The sequence below is a fragment of the Sturnus vulgaris genome, chromosome 6 (genome assembly GCF_052056855.1).
Source record: "Sturnus vulgaris isolate bStuVul1 chromosome 6, bStuVul1.hap1, whole genome shotgun sequence".
Classification (NCBI taxonomy): domain Eukaryota; kingdom Metazoa; phylum Chordata; class Aves; order Passeriformes; family Sturnidae; genus Sturnus; species Sturnus vulgaris.
The window spans coordinates 35,274,840-35,297,680 of record NC_142248.1 but is presented as its reverse complement, the minus strand read 5'-3'; the positions used below and the strand labels follow the sequence as shown (position 1 = coordinate 35,297,680).

The following is a 22,841-nucleotide window of genomic DNA, read 5'->3' as shown; positions in this document are numbered from 1 at the left end:
CTTAGTGCAACAAAACTATTTGAGAGTAGAGGTGATTGATAAAGAAGTGAGGATAGTCAATTTTAGTCACCTAAACTTGATTCATCAAAGCAATATTAAAAATAAATTTTCTTCACTATATCTTCTGTCTATGAAAGGTCTTATATTTGTGTATTTTTGAGAAGGTCCCATGAATAACTTCTAAACAGAGTTTTAAGTGTGAACTCTTTATTGTTGAAAAGTTATTCCTCAGAAATCCAAAGGTCATCCTAATGGTTTATTTAAATTTTATATAGTGATCTATCTACTTAGACTGAAGGCTGCTAATATTTAGATGTAGTTTTGAGGAAACTTGCACAAAATCTAATGACAATTATGTTGAGGAACATAACTGCAAGCTGGTAATGTTACTTACAGATATGATAGGAAATAATTGGTTCCACAGTACGAACCTCCCAATATGTTTCATTAGCAGCTTTATTATAGAAACAAAATTAATTCCCATAAATAAACGTCCATTAATTTTGAATTAATGTTGCAAATATATAGCAATTATGTAAAGGAAGGTGAAGGGGAAACCTTATTAAAATAGCATGAAACATAAATAATAAAAAAATATTAATATCTTTAAATTCTCAGCTTCACAACATGGATCTTGATCCTGAGGTAATAGCATTATTAATTTAATGTTTAATTGATAATAAATAAAATAATGGTGATTATTAACATGCATCTGAAAATCTGTTTCCCTATAAAAAGTGTTTAGATTGTGCCTATAATCCCTCTAATGGAAAAAAAAAAGGTATAAAAATAAAAGATAGTAATTAATCCAGAACATAAATCAATAACTATGGATTGCAGACTTTTTCTTGTTCTTTCAGTACTTTCAGCCCACAGAATATGTTTATGAACAAGGCTGCAAATTCTGGGTTACCACTGAGCAATGTGATTACAAGACAGGGCTGCTGCAGTCAATGTCTTTTCAGTGTGATTTGAATCACAGAGCAACTTGTCCCCAGCTGAATTTAAAATCCTAATCATTGTACTGACACTGCAAACCTGTGTCTAACAGTTACAACACTCCCCCAATCAGGAAAAAGAAACGTAGTATGTAATTATATTTCCAACAAACAGAGCTCAAAAATGAGCTACAGATCGAGACTTCTTCCTAATGTATTGTCAGTAAAGCAATAAGAGCAAATGCATTTGAGAAAATCACAGTTTAATCCCAAACAATTCACACAGACAAAGCTCATTCAGTGAGCAATTTGTTAAGATACATTCAGTTCTGGTTTATGCTTACATGAAGCTTTTAATATACATGAAAAACCTATCATTTTTACTGTTCCTTTTTTTTTTTTTTTAAGCAAGTTAATTTTTTTATTTCCTCTGTTGTTGCAGCTTCAGCCATATTCAGCATTTTACCATGTACAGATGGTACCTGTAGGGAAAAAAGTTTCCATTTTAAGGTAAACATCATTGCCCACCCACAGATTGTGATGTTTGCTTAGGAAAGTTCCTTTTTTAAATGGAATGACCTTGCAATGATGACTGAAAATGTATAAAATAAGTTTTTCATCTCTGAGGGCCTGATTCTATTAAAGTAAGTGCAAGTGATTCCATTGACCTCTGTGAACTTTGGAAATTGTCCTAAATTGAGAAGGGTTTAATGTATGTGAGTGTGAATAGATGAAACATAAGCTGTGATACAATTGGGGTGGAGAAAGTACCTTTTGATGATCAGAGAAGTTCACTGAACAGCAGTAAGAGTTCTAGAATGAGTTAGACAAACATCTCCCAAGAATGACATAGGTGTGACTTACTCTGCTTTGAGAGTGCTGTTAATGCCCCAGCATGATCTAGGAACCAAAAGACTTCAAAGGACCATTAATCTACAAGCCAAAGTATTTCAAAGAATTGCTTTTAAAATATTGAAACTATTAATCAAATAATATAATGAATTAATTTAAAATACTCCCGTGTATATATTTTATTAACAGGTATACATAGAACACAATTTTATAAATATAAATGCATTTTAAAACAAACTAGTGCCATTTACAAACTTGTCAGCATTTCTTAACCTGTTAGGAAAGATTATTTGAAGGCAGTATGCTACAGCTAAATTTTGCCCAGGTCTCAATTGTTGCATTTGAAGGAAGCACAGATCTCCTCACCTCTGCAGATAAGAATCTCAAAATGAACACAGGTTCAAAGCAAGGCGAATGTCAATCTGAAACAAAGCCTTCTTATCATTATCTAATTATGGCAAGTGGAGGCACTTCATTTGTCATCCTGTCTTTGGGCAGATTAGGTCTAACCTTTAGCCTGAGTTTTACATCGTGTGGTTACCTAAAACAGTCTGCTCTTGGTCTGTGGTCAGTTCTAGATGCGGGGGTGAAAAGTTAATTCTTTCTGCAGTGTCTGTCCATGACCATTTCCTTTAATTCATCTTGTTCTGACGTTTCTTTTTGGCCTTAGCATAAAAGTTGAAGTTACACAGTATCTTAAAACCTACTGAAGATCTAGAGCAGGCTTTTCCCACATTCCCTCAATAATTCTTTACATACCTTTCCTGATTTCAAGGTTAAGAGCAGACTTCTCCTGACTTACCTACACCTGAAGGAACAGCATTTTGGTCTGTGACTGGGGTCCCAGGATGATGCTGAATGATGTCTCGCATCCATCCAGATCTTCTAGGATTGAATATATCATATTACAGATAAAATTAGTCTGATACATGAAATTAAAATGCAGGAAATTGTGAAATCCTAACTCCTGTTCTACCCACTAGATCTGCCTTTTGGTGATACTTCTGCAAACCAGAGTGCAGGCAGTGAGAATGTATGAAGGTTTGAAGTCAATAAGAATCAGGCCCCAATCATGTTAGCTGCTGGAAAAATGCCAGGCTACATCCTGCTTTTGGATGTGTGTTAATCTAGTATCATTCAATTTGAAAGACATTGACCACCACAAAGGGATTTAGGACCAAGTCCTGCCAACACTCATTCTGGTGTTCAGTGGCAGGTAATCCCACAGACTCAGTGTGATTGTCATTATGCCATTAATCCAAGCAAAAATGTTTGAAGGATAAGACCTTTAGATAATAGAGTAAATAGGTGTTGTGGATTCTCTGAACCATTCTGATAAATATGTCCCTGCGTTGCCTAGCTAGCACCAGTAGAGACATCATTAGCTTTGCACTTTTCTTGTATTTAGCACAATTAAAAAGTATATTATTTTCTTGCTGAAAGCAAGGCAAATGAAGTAAATACACATATCATCCAGTTTCTTTTAATAGCTATGTCTTTATCTGAACATTTATCATAAAACATTAAGATATCTCTGTAGGGACTCAGCAACTCTCTCCCTTTACAGTTCATATACCAGTAACACTTTACTTAGCTGCCTTTAAATGAAAAACTTCTGAGGTAATTGGAAGTTGCTTTGTATTTTTTTTCCTTGACTATGCATTTCAATATTGCATTTTTAAATAAAAGTACTAAGTATCATTCCCTCTAATATCCTCCTTTCAGAAAGTATATGGAATGTTAATGCTTCTTAAATTTAAGCCAGACCTTGAAATTTTAATTCTTCTATTCTTTATCCCATAAATTATTTTAACTGGTGTTCTATTGACTACTATTGCTCTCTTGAAGAGAGCAACACTTTCTTTTCCAGAAATAGTTCTTCCAAAATTGCCAATACCTATCTGGTAAGAAGTTCACCAGAAGCAAGCCAAATAATTTGGATATGACATGCTAGAGCTGTGTTAGGAGAATATGTTGCTGCTCACACTTCTATTATCCTGTGGCAATGGAGTTGCCACCACTTTCTTCTAATCCTTAAAATCTCTCACTTGATCCTTGGTATAATGTAAAACAAAAATTGTTTTAAAAAATCAGTAAAATATTAATTTATTTATGTGTCACATTGTTTTGTGGCATATATATATATATATATATATATATATATATAAATATATATATATGAAATAAAAAAATCATAAATAATCATAAAAATTCAAGGATATTCTTCCCATATAAAAACCCAAGAGTTTAAGGAAGAACTGTCAATCCTGCTGATTATTCAGCACAGCCCTAAAGCAGCTAATCACAGTATCAAGCCACACTGATGCATGATGTTCACTCACTGAGGTGAATATGATGGCTATATAGAATAGTAGGTTCCTCTGTTGGATCTGCATTCCTGTGGGGATATTAACATTTGGAATTGCATTGAAAGTCATTCTGTAGCTCTCAAGGGCATATCTCTGAACTTCATATCGAAGATCTCATCCTCTCATTTTTCTAATGATAGATGAGCACAGTGTAATGAAAATCACAATATTTTTTTATTGGCATCTGCTATACTGGCAAAATTTTATACTGCAAGCTCTTCCCATGAGGTGGCATGCATTCCACCCTCATTTGAATGTGGTCAGATTGTTATGAGAGGTTAAAACTTTCTTTTAATGGAAATGTTTTTTACTGTGTTTATTCTAATTAAGAGCCAAAGCTGAATGGCTCCTTGACAATGCCTTGAACTCTCTCTCTTTTTTTTTTGTACTGAAGATGATAGTTAAAGTTATCTGCTCTGCACTTTAGATGAATAGATAGCAAATGATAATGTGCTAACTGCTGACATCACTTACTGTTTCAGTTCCAGGTTTCGTTAACCTTTGTGTACAAGCAGTCCAGAGAACACACTGATAGGAAATTGAATCTCAGAGAGCTTTTGTGTTCTTTCCTTTTCTTTTTCTTCTGCTCTAAATAACAGAATTAGTACTTCACATTATTATCAATGCAGTAAATGGCAACTTATTTTGACTTTATGTAGAAAAATTATGGCTAAGAATTGTACTAGTGTTCATTCATTGCCTGTAAGAGTATTAAACATAGCACGTGGCTGGATTTTATCTTTTTTTCTTTCTTTTTAAAGTGGCGTGTTATAGCTCATTCCCCAAAGAGTTGTACTGATTCAATGCAGTTACCCATAAATACTATGCATCAGTAAGAACAGAAAAAATGAATCAATAAAATAAAGATATCAATGGAGGTGCAAAAAAGAAAGACAAGACACAGTTCCTTTGGAGGGTATTTGTGAAATATTTGCCATTTTTTTTCACCAAAATTCTATATAGGAACATGCTGACCTTTGCACCCAACCCCACAAAGGACGAGATTTTCACAAAATTATAGAATCAGCTGAGTATTAATTCCATGTACCTTGAATGAGCGATCAAAATTATGGAGAATCAAGACAGCTGTAAATAAAAAGAAACACACATTAAGTCAGTACTACATCCAAGTGCTATATCATTGCCACTATTCATGTACTGCTAAATGCAACTATCCTCAGAAAAATATTGATTACTAAGATGCTCGGAGCTGGAAAGATATTTGACTATTCATCTTATTGCCTCTTTATCATTAATATTTTCTGTTAGACTTTGCAGCAACATCTCTGAAACCAAAATGCCACAAGATACTGAAGATGCACAGGAAAATCTGTGAATCTTGTAATAAAAATTGGCCAGAGCAGAAAGGACCTAGCTAGCCATATTTATTTATCTATAATTCTTGTGATAAGTCTCATATAAAAAGTTTTAAACACTGACTGAAAGTATATGGACATTCAAGAAAGTTACTCTCAGTAATAAGTAGACTTATTATGCACAGGTTGTACCTGGATGTTTAAGTACCTGACCTTTATGTAATAATACTTAGCTGAACTTCCATTTTTAGATCCTAAGATAAGACCTGAAACAACTTGAGAGCACCTGAGTGCTGCTACAGCAGGCTAGATCATAAGAAATGTAAGGGCCAACCTTCATGTCTCAGGAAAGCCATTGTAAATACAGCAGGTTTCTCGTTTGCATGCTCCTCAGAAAAAAACAGCAATGGCAGTGGAAATCTCTGGATTGTCATAGGAGACATTTAGACTGGTAGAACATGGTAGAGATACCAGCTGAGAGTTTTTATGGTTTTTAATCGGTGAACAGAGGACACCCATTTCCAATTCAGTGCCTTTCACAGGCACTAATCACATTAAAATAGTGGAGCAATGCCTTCTGTTGAGATGGTATCATTCAATATATCAGAGGAATACATTCTCTTTTCAGGATTTTAGTTTATATCCTGGCAGCAGAGAAAATGTGATTTCTTTGACTGATGGCTTGTTGCATTAGTGTGCATATTTAATCAACAATAGACTCAACATATAAACAGTCTATATCTCTATGGAGTCACAGTCAGCCATACTTTGCTGTCAACTAAAACAGGGTAATTCAAGAATAAATGCCACTAAAATCAGTGGAATTTCTCTAGATTTACAGTAAGGTAGCAAGAAGCAAAATCGGTTCCACTTTCTTTAGCTGTCGAAATACAACCACAGTGTACACCAATCATGACCCCAAATGAAAATCCTTGATCTTTAAGTACATTTGAATTCCCTACACCTGCACTTTGAGGAAAAGTAGAAAAAAGAGGAAAGAATTGAATTTCAGTTTAAGTTAAAGCTTCAGAATTATTCCAATAATCTAATTAATTGGAGGGTAGAGGGAGATTATTATTTGAGCTTCCATGGTACAAACAGCAGAAGCCCCAGTGGTTCTATCTTCTCTTTTGGGGGAAACAGATCCTGATAACTCCCTGACTCCCCTCAAGGACAAACAAGGTGCAGGAGCTGAAATGTTCACTCCCTTCATCCTTGCAACGAGGACTACCAGAGTGAGGATGGCAACTTGCAGTCACAGACAGGATGTAGCAGTGACTTCACTTCCCCTCCACTTAGGAGGTACTATCTTTGTCCACAAAAAGGATGAAGGCTGGCCCTGAAATGGAACAACTTGGGCCCTTCATTTATTTATTTTAAAAATAAACTTGAGTGGGGTTTTGTAGCATTTTCCTATGAAACCCAAAGGGCACTGAGCATTTATTTCATAGTTCTGCAGCTGTACTTGCTTTCTTAGCTTCAGTGAGGGCTGATTCAATAAATGACTTTTATTCATTCCCAAGATTCACACTTAGCTATTCAATAAGGACTTTAATGAAATGTTTTCATTGTAACAAATAAAAAAAAAATTGTAATAGGCATTGAGATATAAAATCCCATTTTCCATAATAAGGTCATTCAAATAAATCTAGCATGAAAGAAAGCAAGTATTCTGTGAAGTCCCAACAGGAACCTAAGTGGAGAGTTTGAATTTACAGAATGGGTCTACATTTCAGACTGAAGTGCAAGGTTTTTCCTCACCTCACCCAAGCAGAGAATGTTAGGAACCGTTCACAGATTTTCCAGATCCAGATTTCTGGGTCTGGTTACAGCAAGAGTTTCAACTATTAATGTATCATCTGAACACAAAAATGTGCTTTAATGGATGAACTGAGCAACTTAAGTTGCAAAATTAGCCCTCTACAGGGAAGTCCAAACAGCTTTGAAATACTAGCTCAGCCATGACACAATTTTCTCGCTGGTAGCCATCCCTTCCTGCCCTTTTCTGACCCTATAACAGCCTCTCCTTCAGAGCAGAAACTTACAGGTTTATATAAATGTGTGATAAAGTCTTGCAGCAATGCTTAGTTTTAGGACAGCAGGTTTTCTTATATTCTTATGCAGTCTGTGGTATAGACCTCATTGGTACTGTTTTAAAAAGTCTTTGTTATAGACAGATATTGAGAAGACTGCACCAGAAAATATTTCTGTATTATGTTGTCTCCTTATCAGAATATGGACTCAAGAAATTACACACAGGACTCAGACTTGACACACTACATTTGGATAAGGATGGAAAAAAGAACTCTGTCCTGGCTAGAAGAGACTGGGTGCACAACTAATTTTCCTATAACTACCCCAGATGTGATTTATTTACATCTTTCTGGATCCAGGTTAGTACTTCATGCAACATACAAGCCATGGGTCCTTATGTGAAAAGGTTTTCTACACTCCCCTTATACCTGATCAGAATTTAAGCAAAATCTGTCACTTTAGCTTTGTTAGTATCTTAAGTATGCCCTTGGTTTAAACATCCTAGAATGGAAAATCAGTGCATTTCATATCTTTCCAAGGATTGGATGAATTTACTGAGTGTCCCCAGTACTTTCTTCCCATTGTATCTTTAGCTTTCTAGGCTGGCACTTGAAAATACTGCAGTGAATGCTGCAGGAATTGCAAGACTATTCCTCTACATTCTGACTCCCTTCTGAATCTAGATATTAACTGTTAACAGTGAATAGATGTCTCAAGCGTTGCTGTAGGGTACAGCATTATACCATGCTGATCTGCCTTTAATGCGCTTTTACTGGTAATGATCACAAGCTATATGTCAAAAACATTTTTACAAATTAATTCAATGTAAGTCTGCCATGTGCTGCTGACCAGCTGCTTAATTCTACAGAAGTGAAGGAGAGATCGAATATCCCAAATGTTCAAAGATCCTAACCTAGTCTTTGTCCTGACTGGCTACACATTTGTACTGGTTATACAAGTAGGACTTGACAACTTGAAGTAAAATAGGTAAAATAGAATTCTCAGTCCTCGTTTTTTGTGATGGAAAAATCACAAAATTTTGTGGTGGTACTACTGGCATTGCAGTACTCATCTTTTCTGGTGAAGGTTATCTGTCATTGTTCCAGACTGTTGTTCCAACCGACTAAGAAACCTTAACCCTTCCCATATCAGCTCATCATAACCACTGGAAAACTGCATTTCAATTCCTGCTTTGTGAGTAGTCTATGCTGCAGTTTTTTTCATCATCAGTTATGTCTTGAATGCCCATAAACTGCAGGTTATGATGCTATGATTGTATCCCAAGAGTAGGCAGATCTGCGCTGATCACACACAGAGCAGTGTTACTCCACCCACACATGCAGGAGGAGGGGTCACACTAAAATGCAGGGACTATTCACTTACTGTGCTAAAAATCTTAGTGTTTTGTTAAATGCTGCTTAGATAGATATTTTTTTAAGGCAAGTTACATCTCTTTTCTTTCCTCTCCATGTTATTAATGTATGGATTCTCTATTTGAGGAGACTAGACAAAAGATTAGTCATTATAGTCCGTATTTCTCATATATCCAGGTAGATATTGGCAAGGCAAATGGAGATGAATTGATGAAAGTTTTGTAAAGATGTCATCTGGAAAAAGGTGGCATTGCTTAGGAAGATATGTTATGCTCAGCTCACTTCCCTGTTCAGAGAAGGAGAGCTCAGAATTTCTCAGAAGTACAAAATCAAGGGCCATTTCTCAGGAAGGTGAAACATTTCTTAAGGTCTATTTTCCTTATGTATAATGAATGCTATTAAATTCTTCTTTCCTTGGTATAACATAATCATCCTTCAATATTCTTGCAGGAAATCTCATTGACAAGTTCCCTGAAATTCTCTAATGCCTTTTTTAACAGATTTTTTATTTGCAGTAACAGAAATCCAGCACAGTGAGCCACTCTGGCTTTCATTCAGATAGGCCTTTGCCAGCATCATTCTTAGTGCACAGTGTGTGCCAGTTCTCTTCTACTCCTTGGCTGATATATTTTCTTGCCTGAATAGGCTTATCACCTGCAAAATATAATACCTCTGCCTTCTCTCCCTTCTTTATTAGCCCTAGTAAATAATAATATTCCAGTACCACTGGGAACTAAAATTTTAGGATATATTTGTCTGTAGCAGCAATGTTTGCATTAACATTTCTTTTCCGTATGTCCAGGTAGATTTTCCTTTAGTTTGGGGGTTTCTATTTGTCTTTTTGTTTTGTGACTAAGAACAAAATACACAGATTATGTCAGAATTGGCCGTGTTGTCAACAGTGTGGTCTCCTCATCTCCACCACTTTATCCTCCTTTCACTGCCTTCCAGCAAAAGTTACAGTCTGATTACTCCTCCCCTCAAAATGTTTTAATCTATTGCCAAGAACTCTGTGCATGGCTTCTTCAAGGTTGGTTATTCCTTGGACTAACTACAAATTTTGCCAGCATTCATACCCTCTGACACACCTCTGGATCCCAGCTGTTGTGATAGTTCTGGATTGTGATTATGTTTGGCATACTACCAAATAATTTTGTGGGTTCCCTGTAGCTTGCACTACTATGTGCAAGGAGATACTACTCATGTAGTTCTGACAGGACTTGAAAGCAGAGAAGAAATATGCAAGTTAAAAAGATATGGTTTGAGAGTAAGGAGTCTCAACTTCCACTGAACTGGGAGATTAAAGAGAGGAGAGTCTCGAAATATCTCTGAAAGGAGGTAGATTACTACCTGAAACTGTTGTTCACTGGCACCCAAAGCCTTTGTTATGAGTGCCAACAGTCTGCACAGGACTAGAGGTCCTGTTGTAAAGGACTGAATTCCATCTAAACATCTGCTGCTCCTACTACAACCTCTTGTTTGCTTGTGACTCAGGCAAAAGCATTCAGGTCTCTTCACTCACCCAGCACGGGGTCATACATGCAATACAGCCAAATATTTACATGCCATTCTCTCTGCTCTTCACATTTTAAAATTTTCCATCATTTCTTCTGCCCATGTACCCATTATTCTGAGATCAATGCATAACCTCAGATTTTAAGGTCAGAAAGAGCTTTTAGATCATCCTGTCTGACCTCATTTATGATTCAGAATTTATAATTTCATTCAGTTCTCCCTGTATGTGAAAGCATAATGAACATTCTTATGTAATTGCTATGCATAACATGCAACACTGTGTAATTTAATAAATAATAGTAAAACATATCCAAATGGCAACTCTGTATAAAAGAAGGCTGAATCCACCTTGCAATATTATTGGCCAACTGAGAATTTCAGGCATTTGCTGGAAAGTTTAATGCAAGCTTTGAAATTTGGAAAGCATGCTTCTTTGTTAAGAAATTCTCCAGTTCTCATCATGAGCTTCTCAGAAACCATTAACATTTTTTATTTAAAGTAATAAGCTCAGAAGAAGGGGATATAGCCATGAGATAATAGCCTTTGTGAAATCACTAGGTGTGCTGAGGTGAATCCATGGGTACTCAACATAATGACAGGATCATCAGCTAATGCCTACTTTTATAGAGTTTTAATATTCTAATCACTTTTCCAAGAAATAATCTTTATATTTAAAGGTATAAGGACAGTCTTAGAGCCAAAAATGTTAAAATAATATTATGTTACCCTACGAGTCTTGTAGACAATTAGTTTTAATAGAATGTAATACACCAATCTGATTCACTGAGACAGTGAGGTTTTCAGCTAAAAGAATTACAGAGGCTATGCCTGCTCATTATATTTCAGCTCTAAGCCAATTCAGCTTTTCTTCCTCAGAGTCCTCAGGCTCCTCTGCTTGGTGTCTTGATGAGGATGGCAAGGGAGACTGTTTGTCCCTTGTGGCTGGTGTTATGATTTAGCCCCTCCTGTGGCTGAGTTTCCAGCATGACTGTGGAAGTCAGGACACACACGTCTGACTCCAGATTCTCACTTACATTTCATTCTTATACAGAAATCCCTATTCCTACCAATCTAAAAGACAGATATAAAGCCAAGCCTGAATGTCAGCAGTCTTAAGGAAGTGTTGATTGTGCAAGTTTCAGACCCTTACCAATGCACATATCTGTACAATATTCTTAGCCTGAAATGCAAAAGTTGCTACTGTTAAAATAATTTCTTCAAGCACTGCTGTCTTCCTGTAGGTTTGCAAAATCTTACTGTGGAAAGAAAAAGGCAGAGTTGGAGAATCCCAATATATAAGCAAATACTGCAGACCTTACTATGTTAGAGCAAATTCCCCCTTTGTCAGCCATTGAAGGTATGAGTTCACAGTTTCTGACAAGTAATACAAAACTCATGAATTTACTAGTGAGGCTGCAACCACCTAGTAAGTATCTAATAAAAACAATTTTTAAAAAGAAAAAGAAATTTCAGAATAAGCAGGCAAACTTCTCTCATCATTTTGCAGATCAAAAGTTCATATATGTTTTCAAACAAGAAAGTTCCTTGCATCTGGGATAAGACTGTTTATGACAACACAAGGGAACATAACCAAATAAAAAGGTTTTATTAACTCAATTCTATAACAAACCTACAAATTAATTTTACTCATGTGCTTTCAGATATGATTAAATAGTAGACATGGGGTTGTATTCTGATTATATCTGACTGAAAATTCAAACATTTTAAGTATAATAATGAGGATTTTACTACTCTCTTTGTGAAGCTACTGAGATCCAAGTCTCCCCGTATTAAAGTAAGCAAGAAACATAATGTTACTCAAGTTACATTTTCCACTTGAATTGGCAATGTGATTGTGCATTCTTAAGCCACAAGAATAAAATCTTCAGAAACTAAAAGCCACCAACAGTACATACTGGGATGTCAATGAGCCATAAAGGCTATATATAGATTTATATAGCAGATAAATATTATGCTGTCATTAGACAGCAAGCAAGGGTTTAATATTTGGATCCTATGTCAGATTTCTGCAGAAGATTACTCTCCAACAGAGAGTACAAAAAACTCTTCTGGAGAACAGCAAATCAAGAGATAGCATTCAACAACCAGGCAGCCAAATCAACCACACATTTCAATGTTAACCTCAGATGGATCCATTGAGAAGTTTACTATGTAAAGGGACCAAGAACATTATCTTGATCCCTTATGTCAGTTCCTGGTAAACCTAAGAGACAGCAATATCATCAGTTCACATTAGGTGCTCAGGAAAAGTCATCTCAATAGCTTCAGTATTTCAGCACTGTATTCACCTTCAGTTCATGGTGGCTTCCTATTATAGAATTAGTGACTTAAACAATTAATTCTTCTTAGGGGCTTTTTTATTTTTCCTTTTATGGAAATTTGCTGTGGGATTTCCCATTGTTCCTTATGGTTAAATTAGGCAGATATGAAAAGACTATTTTTGTTTTCCATAACCCAAGAGGGGTTAAGAAAGCTCATCACTCATCAACCACTTATTCTATCTAGTTTCCTTCTATGAAAGTGACCTCAAACTAGACTAACTTTCCCTGAAAGTTTTTTGTCCTTCCTGTTACCTAAATCATTCTTTCTGACATGCACAGAAGATAAAAACATATGTCTTTTTCATCACAGCTTTTTCTCCTGCAAATATTAAGAGTTCTTTCTTTGCAATATGTTGGGCAAAACTGTATTACTGAGATTTCTTCCAGACATCAAACAATGTTTCTGCACAACCTTTGCTTCCAGACAGCTTATGCACATTCTAATAATCATCTATTTGTATTTAATTTTCACCCATACTGATCAAGATGATGATATCACAGGCTTTAAATTTGCTAGTGACTAAATTTTGCAGGCAACTGTTTGTCTATTGCCAAACCTATTTGCCCTCTAATTCTCTCTCTCTTAAATGTTCAGTTTGTGACTATTGTATGATGCCTTAGCTATGTTTTATTTTGAGATTCAGTCCCTTGGCTGGTTTCCATAGAACATGGAAGCCTTGCAGAAGGTCTCCCTCTGTCCCAGACATGTGTTCTCATCTTCCAGCAGTGGAGTCATAATCCTTTCTTACTCTTCAGCATCCTCATGAACTTTTACAATAACTTCAATAGGGAAGCATGAAGAGCCCTTGTACTCAGAACATTTCTACCAAATAACCCCTGTTTAAGGATTTTGCAAGAGCTTTGAAGAGTGTAGATTGTGGTGGGGAGACTCAATAATCATGTGTTTCATTAAGGTTAAGGTGGATGTCAGGACACATACTGTCACTGAGAGAGTATGAGCATAAAACTCTGCAACCTGGCTACAGCCTGCATTCCAGTACTGATGAAAACCAAAGATGCTGGTCTGGACACTGAGGACTCTGCTTTTTTCCAGGCCCACTAAAATGCTAATTTAAAAAATGAAATGGATCCTATCCAACGCATATAGTCTTGTTTAGTCAATCACACAGAAATCTATTGACAAAGTACACAACACAAAAATTATTCTAGAACTAAACTGAAGGACATACACATAAGGTTCTTGCCACTACATGTTGAAATCTTATTTCTTATCAACGTTATGCACAACTGAAGTTAAGGTAATGGCATTATTCATTACATCATTTCCTGAACCAGTAGCAAACCACAGACCAATAGCTGCACAAAGCATGCTTCATGATTTGGTAAACAAGTCTAGTGGTGTCACCTGGGCCTCTCACATAGACAAAGCTCCATACCTCACAATCTGAAATTGGTTAAGAAGGTAGAAGGACACAAAGAGAAGGAAAGTTTTCACGTTTTGTCATTTTCTACTTTGCTCAACTCTTCACTCTCTTATGAGTAAGATTCTTCAACTTTAAATGCTGAGCTTTTTACTTTAAAGAGTTAAAAACTAAATAAAAATGAAAATGTAAATTATTTCCATTTTGTTTTTAGGTCCTCTTGTTTTTCTGTGATTCATAAATTTTAGGATAGACAAAACCATAATTTGATCTTTGTTTTTTTAAATCTACATTTAATGTTATATCAGAAATTGTATCTGTAATTTAGATGAAGATTCTCTCATTGACTACTCAGCAGTTCTGTCAGCCCATACAGTACATCCTCAGTTGATATATCCTTATGAACAGCTTAATAAGAACTTCCTGCAAAATTATTTTCCCACTATTATAAAATTTTTGGTTTGTCATCACAAAATCAAACTAGGATATGTTTTAACAAAGACCCTTAAAGATATGAGGCTTTATTTTCTTAGTTAAAAAACAAACAAACAAAAACTGGAAGCTTTCAAAAATGTGTCTTTAATATTCAATTCTCCTCCACTGAAAAGTAGTTTGAGAAAACTAGGAGAACTCCATAATACCAAACACTAGAAACATCTATTTTTCTATAGGAATATAGACATGATCAAGAGAAATGCACCTCTCATTTTTTAGTGTGACATAGATTGAAAACTTTGAGTAGGCAGGAGGAGATTAGGGCATTTTTTTCTCTTCCCTTAATCCTGTTTCTTCTAAAGATCAAGGCTTTGCTCAGGAATGTACTTTTCTCTTAAAGATACATAAACAAAAGGCAAATAACCCTTGAGTGAGTGACTCTTGCATGGTGAGGTCAGCACTAGTTGAGACCTCTTATCGATCTGTTGAGTCAGATTGGAGAGTATGAAATTCTTCTTAAATGTGATTCAGCACCCATCCACTCACTCCAAAATCTTTGTCTTCACTAAGCAGGAAAGATAAGCAAATATTTATGTAAATAAATATTTATTAAGGGTTTTTTTTCTAGCACACACTCAAAAAACTTTATTTTCAGTTATTGTGTTTGTCATCAGAATTTCTTGATTAAGTCAATATTTTTACTACATCCTGTAAAAGCAGTTCAGCTCTTGCATAGTTAATATAGAACTATTCACTTCCGAAACAGACAAATTTGGTTGCCCACATAAACATCTCTTTCCGTCTCACTATGTTACTGGGTACAATTATTATTTTCTAACCATGGCGATTTTTAAAGAATTGTTATTAATTATATATAACAACAGTAATTTTGCTTAGATATTGGTGCAACTTTAAACCTCTGGTTTTAAAACTATCTTAAAAGTTCTGGAATTTTTCAGAGAATTGGGCCACGAACCTGATGAGGTTCAAGAATTCTAAGTGCAAGGTACCACATCTGCATCAGGACAATCCCAGACATGAGTACAGACTGGGAGAAAAACTCGATGAGGTCAGCCCTGCAGAGAAGGACATGGGAGTGTTGGTAGATAAAAAGCTGGACGTGGCCAGGCAATGTGCATTTGCAGCCTGGGCTGCATCAAAAGAAGTGTGACCAGCAGGGTGAGGGAGGGGAACCCTCCCCTCTGCTCTGCTCTGTCTGGTGAGATCCCATCTGGAGTGCTGCTCCCAGCTCTGGGGGCAACAACATAAGAAGGACATGGACCTGTTAGGCAGAGTCCAGAGGAGAACCACAAAGATGATCAGAGGCCTGCAGCACCTCTCCTGTGAGGGCAGTTTGAGAGAATTGGGGTTGCTCAGTCTGGAGAAGAGAACTCCCCAAGAAGACTTTAGTGTGGCCATTCAGCATGTACAGAGGTATATAAAAAAGAGGGAGATTTTACAAGAATTTTAAAGATAGCACAAGGGGAAATTATTTTAAGCTAAAAGAACAGAGAACAGATTTAAGAGTTAGAAAGAAATTCTTTACTCAGCGTGTTGAGGCACTGGAACAGATTGCCCAGAGAAGTTGAGGATTCTCTATCCCTGAAAGTCTTCAAGGAATGGCTGGACAGAGACCTGGGAAACCTGATCTAGTGAATGGCATCCACCTGTGGCAGGAGTGTTGGAACTCCATAATCTTTGAGGTCCCTTTCGACCCAAGCCAGTCTGTGGTTCTATGAATAACACATGCTTTTGTGAATCCCAGAGTCCTGAGAACAGTGAGAAAGTTTGGGAAGAGGGAAAGAAGCCTACCCTCAGTGAAAAAGGATCAGCTTAGGTAATGTTTAAACACTGGACATACACAAGTCTGTGGGGTTTACTAGAATACAGCTGCAAGCACAGAAGGTACTGTCATATGTCATTGTGAGGCTGCTCTCTTATATATTTGAAAAATCAAGGTGATGAGAAAAGATTCCTGAAAATGGGAATTTTAATGGCATTCCTTGGAATTTCCAAGTTCCAATGAAGGATGAGGAGTATCCATTCTTGGAGATACTCAAAATTTGAATGGACACAGCCCTGGGAATCTTTTTCTGGTTGACCATGCTTAGAATTGTGGTTGGGTTGGATAATCTCTAATGGTTCTTTCCAGGCTCAATTCTTGTGTGATTCTGTGATAATATCCTGTGGAGGTTTCAGTGCTAGAAAAGTCTGATAGGAATTTTGAATAAGAACTCTGTGAACCTTGCAATATTTCCTATTTCAGGGGGAAAAAAGGAAAGAAAAATTTAAGAAAAAAAAAAGGAAAAGATAAAAAGACCACACCACCACCACCCTCTTGGATGCCTCTCAATTAAAAAATTATATTCGTTTGAAATAATTATTTCAGAAATCCCAGAGTGACTGTGACCATTATAAAAGCTTTTGTTTATATGCATTAAATTACAACAGTTTTCCAAGAAATCTGTTTTCATTCAGTTATTTACTCTCAAAAACAGGTTCCTTGAGACCAGGGAGAAGGCTGCTTGTAACCATATGGAATCCTCCGACCAAAAGAGCTTCCCTTTAGAAGTTCCCATCTATCTATCCTTTGCAAATGCAAATTAATCTGACTCCATAACACTTTCCAAGGCAGTAAAAGTTTATAATGCGTTTGGAGGCCACTACACAGGAGAAATGAATACTTTCCCACTACACTCCCCTTCTGTCTCATCTCCCAAGGAAATTTGAAAAACTTCTAACACCATATATTTGCACTAGAGCTAAAATAGTATTGGTGGTTACATGACAGTGGAAAAGAGAGAGTCCTGGAGATGGGGCTGACTCCAGCTATTTAGTGGTTATAAGTATTATACAAGCCTGTAAATTAAAGATGGTATAAATCATCAACCCTCCTTTTTTTTCTTTTTCTTTTTTTTTTTTTTTTTTTAATTGAAGCCAAATTCCACTTTCAACCAGCAGAAATTCCTCGCCCCCACTGCTCCATTGTTGGGAATCTCTGGAAAGGCCAGATGTTGGTGGCAGTAATTCAGGGGCTGAAGGAGTGCCTGAAATACCCACTGCCCTCTGGAGGACAAGAGCATGGCTGAGCTGCTGGAACCTTCTGCCAGTGCAGGCTGTAATGCATTGAATGCTTCTGTTGTGGTTTTGCCTAAGAACAAATGGGGATTGAAACTGGAAACTACTTAATGGTGCAAAAAATTAACATAGCCCCAAAAGGCTTGGAAATTTAAATCTGAGTTTGTACTCACTGATCTTCTGTGGTGTGTCATGTTAATTTATGTCCTATTTTTATGTCTTATTATGAGAAATGTTGCTTATTATAGAAGGGAAAAATCTGTCAGATATGATTAATGCCTTCATGTCTAAGAAAGTAGCCTTGTAGCCACCCATGCTTAGGGTTTAAAAGAAACAAAGTTTTAGGAAGAATTTTTTCTTTTTTAAAAATTTACACAGGTGGAAAAAGAACACGCTTTTCAGGCAGAGTTCTTCAGTTTTTAAATTCCAAACTATTGAAATGTGTATAGATGAAGTAGGGCATAACTGATGAATATCTTCAATCATGTACTTAACTGGAGAACCAAATTAAAACTTAATCTAAAACAAAAGATTCCCACACTATAGAAAAAGTGGAAAAATAATTAATGATGAGCCAAGACTTAAACATATGAATAACCATAAAATGTCATAACTCGAAATTTGCAGGAATATTTTCAGGTAAAAATAAAACATATTTTTCCTGTGTTATAAATGTAAGGTCAACAACAGAACCAAAAAAATGTTCCCATATTTTACTTTTCAGTGCAGCTACATAAAGTTAAATAAGAGACAAAACTGTCTTATCACCATTATAAGACAAAAATTCTGGTGCTGGTACACGTAAACTTCAGAGATTAATTTATTGCAAACAGCAGTGGATATGACTGGTCCCTTCCTCATTGTGGTAGATGGAACACAAAGAGCCAGTGCAAATGGCAGGAAACAAATCTGATTTTTTTTTGTAAAATGAAGAATTTTAGCAATTGCAATGAATTAACGCATGCGTCATTCTTGAAAAAAACTCAAAAAGCTTTGAAAAATGACAGATTAAAGAGCCTGAAAACAAGATCTAGTAAAAAGCATAGAGTCCTCTATTCCATCCAACATTTTAAGTCATCCCTAATAATCCTAACACAAAATATTAATAAAGTGAAATTTGTTCTGGATGGGCCTAAGATTTAAAACAGACCATTTGTAATGAAACTTTCCAAGATTCATTCTCTCAATAATGCTTTCTTTTCCTCAGAAAAGAAGAATGGAGAGCAATGAAAGCATTAGATTTTGCATCTCCAGGAGGAAGCCTCCCTGAAACCTTTTTAAACTTATTGTGCAAGAAGATGATCCACAGCCAAGTCATGATGGGGCATGATATACAGCCACCAAGAGCAGCAGTACTCCCTCCCTTTGTCCCTGCTCTCCTCCCCCAGGATCTGCATGTCTTCTCTGTCTCCCTCCACAACACAGAGCTCTACTGAGATTTTATGGAATAATCCTACACACACACACACACCCTGTACTCCATAGCATCCCCTGGCCTTTCTGGACCCTCCTCCACTTTGCCCTTGCTGACTTCCTTCAGCCCTCAACACCTCCCTGCACACACTCGTTGAATATTTTGTGTGATTATCACAAAATTCAGTTTTGCTCGTGGGGGAAGTGGAAGTTAATGTTGCCTCCAGAACTGAAAAGCCTTGAGTGGGTCCTGGCACTACATGAGGAATTGTATCATTCAGTGAGGAATGCGATCTGAAGAGCCCTATTCAGCCTACAAATCATTTACTCAAAAGACTACAATAGACACCAGACAGAAAATAGTATGAATACAGGAAAAAAAAAGAAAAAAAAAAGCAGCCTCAATGCTGCAAACACTTATGTGTGTACTTAATGTAATGTGGATGAATATTGATTTCAATGAGAGTGCTTATATGCATAAAGCAAGGCATATGTGTGCTTATAGGATCAAGGCCAAGATTGTTAAGTACTGCAAGCTGAGCTTTAACGACTGATAAAGCAACTTAGAAATACACCAAAATATGTCAAGGAAATATTCAGGATGCCTGGTTTCAATACTCATGAAATGGTATCTCTGCTCTCAGTCTGAAATAAGAAAAATAATTTGTTAGTAAATTAATGACAATCACATAAAATTAGAATGTAGTATAATGCATGAGCAAAAGAAGCACACATATGTGGCTGAATAATTCTGTCTCCTGCTAGAATGCATCCATTTCGGTGGCAGCTATTGAAAAATGTACAAAAACATAACAATTCTGTCAAAGAGGTGAATGATCCTCCCATTTGCAAGAGCCAGCAAAAATTAAAGTTGAAGGGGAATTCTTCACAACAGAATTCGTCCTGCAAGTATACAGACCAGGAGTTGCAAAGCCAATGGGAGATCATTTCAGACTCCACTGTACAGCTTGGTTTTAGTCTAGGTGGACATACTGGCCACACAAATTCTCTCATGGGCTCTGTCAGTACAGAACAGTCTGGAACACTGACCAAACATTTTATTAAAATTAATTTTTCTTCAGCGTTCCATGAAAAAACAATGAATGTGAAACACATTATGGAAATGCAAGCTCTGGTTTCTGTTTAAATATTCTCAGGGAGACTTTAACTGCAAAACCAAAAAGACAGTTTGGGACAGTGACTGGTAACTTAATGCTGGAGACTTTGAAAACCTAAGTCTTAATTCCCCACTCAGTAACAGCATAACTAATTTAGCAGTGATGAACATGGAAAACAGACTCTCAGTTCAGCCTGAATGCTGTACAAATGCTGTTTTCAATTATGGTGACCACTCTGTTCTGCAAGGATCTTGAGTGAGAACACACTGCATGTGAGCACTGCTGGCTTGGCAGTGAATACTCCAGCTCTCCAGACCATACAAGTCACACACTTAGAAGTTTTCAGGACTGTACCACATATTTTAGAAAGCCAAGCTGAAGGGATTTCTAGAAGTAGCTCGCAGAAAGGAGACAAGAGTCTTCCAGGGAAGGAGGCTTGGCTGAGCACTCAATGTGCAGAGAGCCCTGTAGTGCAGAGGCTTTGATGTCTCTAACCCTGAAATTAGGTGGTGTAGCCCTTCCAGATGTGTGTTGTCCACACTGGATAGAGTTCAGAACTGTCATAAATCTTCTCTGAATGTGAGATGATGGATAAGTGTCTCTTCAAATCTGGTCAGCTCTGCTAAAATGACTAGCTCATGACTGTGGGGAAAATGGAGTTTTGCAGGAAATCAACTTCAGAAATTCCTCAAGAAGCTGTATGAGACCAGGATTCCTCCTTTGTTTACACTTTGCTCTAAGATAATCAAAATAACAATAACCAAATACAGTGACAAATTTCTAGCTTTCTGTCTACAGTGCTTCATTGACTGAGGAAATAACGTGTCATCTACAGCACTGCCTGCTTATTCCTGGCTATCCAGGGGACTGTGGGGGCTGGGCACTGGAACAGGCTGTCCAGGGAAGTCATGGAGTCTCCCTCTCTGGAGATATCCAAAACCCACCTGGACACATTCCTGTGTAACCTGCTCCAGGTGACCCTGTCTTGGCAGGGGGGTTGAACTGAATGATCTCCAGAGGTCTCTTCCAACCCTAACAAATGCTGTGATTCTCTGACTTCTGTAAAGGCATAGACTTGCATTATTTTTCATTCTGCTAAGTTCTACTCTGGTGTTTCAAGACTTCAGGAGTTGTTTACATTCTGACTTACCTTTTCCCTCCTCTCCCTGACATGTGGCTGTTTCAGGACCTTTCTAGTTTTCCTTCTTTGGTTTAACTGCAATACAAGTTGGTGACTGCTGTTTATCAGTCTGCAACACACTGAGTATCACTGTAAGAAAGGCTATAGAGAACAAATTTAGAGGTAGAAAAGGTAGTTCTTTTTTTAGTATGTAAAGTGGCTGTATAAAAAAAAACAACAACCCTTTGTTTGTACTGGCTGGTGTAGAATTGTGCTACTTTTCTTCTGAAGTTATGCTTTAACATAGCATTCTTTGGCCAGCCCTACAGTTTTCATCATGTCTATATTCTTTAAGAAAAAAAAAATAAAACAATATAGGAACAGCTCAGAAATTAAACTGTTACCCCAGACTGAACAGAGAAAAAACCAAACCAAACCAAAACAAAACAAAACAAAAAAACAAAACAAAACAAAAAAAAACAAAACAAAACAAAAAAAAAACAAAACAAAACAAAAAAAAAACAAAAAAAAAAAAACAAAAAAAAAAAAAAAAAAAAAAAAAAGAAACAAACAAAAAAAACCCAAAAAAACAAAAAGAAAAATAAAGAAAAAAAAAACAACTTGTGAACTATGAGGATGGAGTTTCAAAATATATATGTGTACTTTAAAAACAGATCTTTAGCTGATGAAAATCATCATGCCTCCACTGAATCAAATGAAATTATGCCAAAACACACCAGGCAAGTATTTGACACAGTTGTGTGCAGCAATTCCCTGGTCTGTGGCTGCTTTAAGAACAGTTGAACTGGCAGTTTGTTCAGGCAGGTTTTCGACTTGTCCGTGGAACTGCAAGGATTTTCTCACCTCTCATCAATGTGGATCTGCAGCCAACATCTTTAAAAATATATCCCGATGTCATTCAGCTCAAAGCTGTGTATTGAAATAAGGCAAGCCCTGAGATGAATTAGAGGCAAAGGGCCCCTTTGCACACTTGAACTCTATGTGCAGCTTTTGTTGACATCAGTGTGAGCTGTGTCTGCAAATCAGTGACCGCCTTTTCTTATGCAGTAACAAATCTTTAGCACACAGCCTGCTTCTGACAGAGTCAAAGTCTTCCTTTGGAAAAGCACATTCTTTCCTTATACTCATGCAAAGATATCTACCAGCATTGCCAGATGACACGCTCAGAAAATCAGGATGCTATCCCAGACCAGCAGCGCAAAGATCAACTGACAAGGACAGAGCAAATCTGGGGGAAAAAAAAAAAAAAAAAGATTCTTATTACTTATTTGAGAGATCAGGTAAAATACTTCCAAAATAAGAACATCCTAATTTTAATCATGGTAACTAAAGCCTAAAGCTAACTAACTGACAGCAACACTAATGACAGCAGAAATGTGTCTGAAGTGTAGGAAAAGAGTATGCAGGGTCATAATGCAAATTTCTCAACATATTCAGTTCAGGCCATATTTTGCAGGAACTCATTTAAGAAATGTTAAAAGGATAAGTTTTTTCAAGGATTCTAAACATCCAAAAGCTTCTGTTCTGGCTTTGTG

General features: G+C 36.7%; 1 long non-coding RNA gene across 2 annotated transcripts; it reads right to left on the bottom strand.

The window, feature by feature from the left end:
* Window positions 1–998: 998 nt before the first annotated feature.
* On the bottom strand, window positions 999–21,485 carry LOC148223419 (uncharacterized). 2 transcript variants are annotated; one of them, XR_015804334.1, is made up of 6 exons: window positions 21,316–21,485; window positions 5,208–5,245; window positions 4,634–4,747; window positions 2,593–2,675; window positions 1,803–1,871; window positions 999–1,420 (listed from the first exon to the last, which is right to left on the bottom strand). It is a non-coding gene; the product is annotated as an uncharacterized LOC148223419 (long non-coding RNA). The 2 variants fall into 2 exon arrangements; XR_015804335.1 differs by having other exon boundaries at window positions 2,593–2,672.
* Between the last annotated feature and the right edge of the window lie 1,356 nt (window positions 21,486–22,841).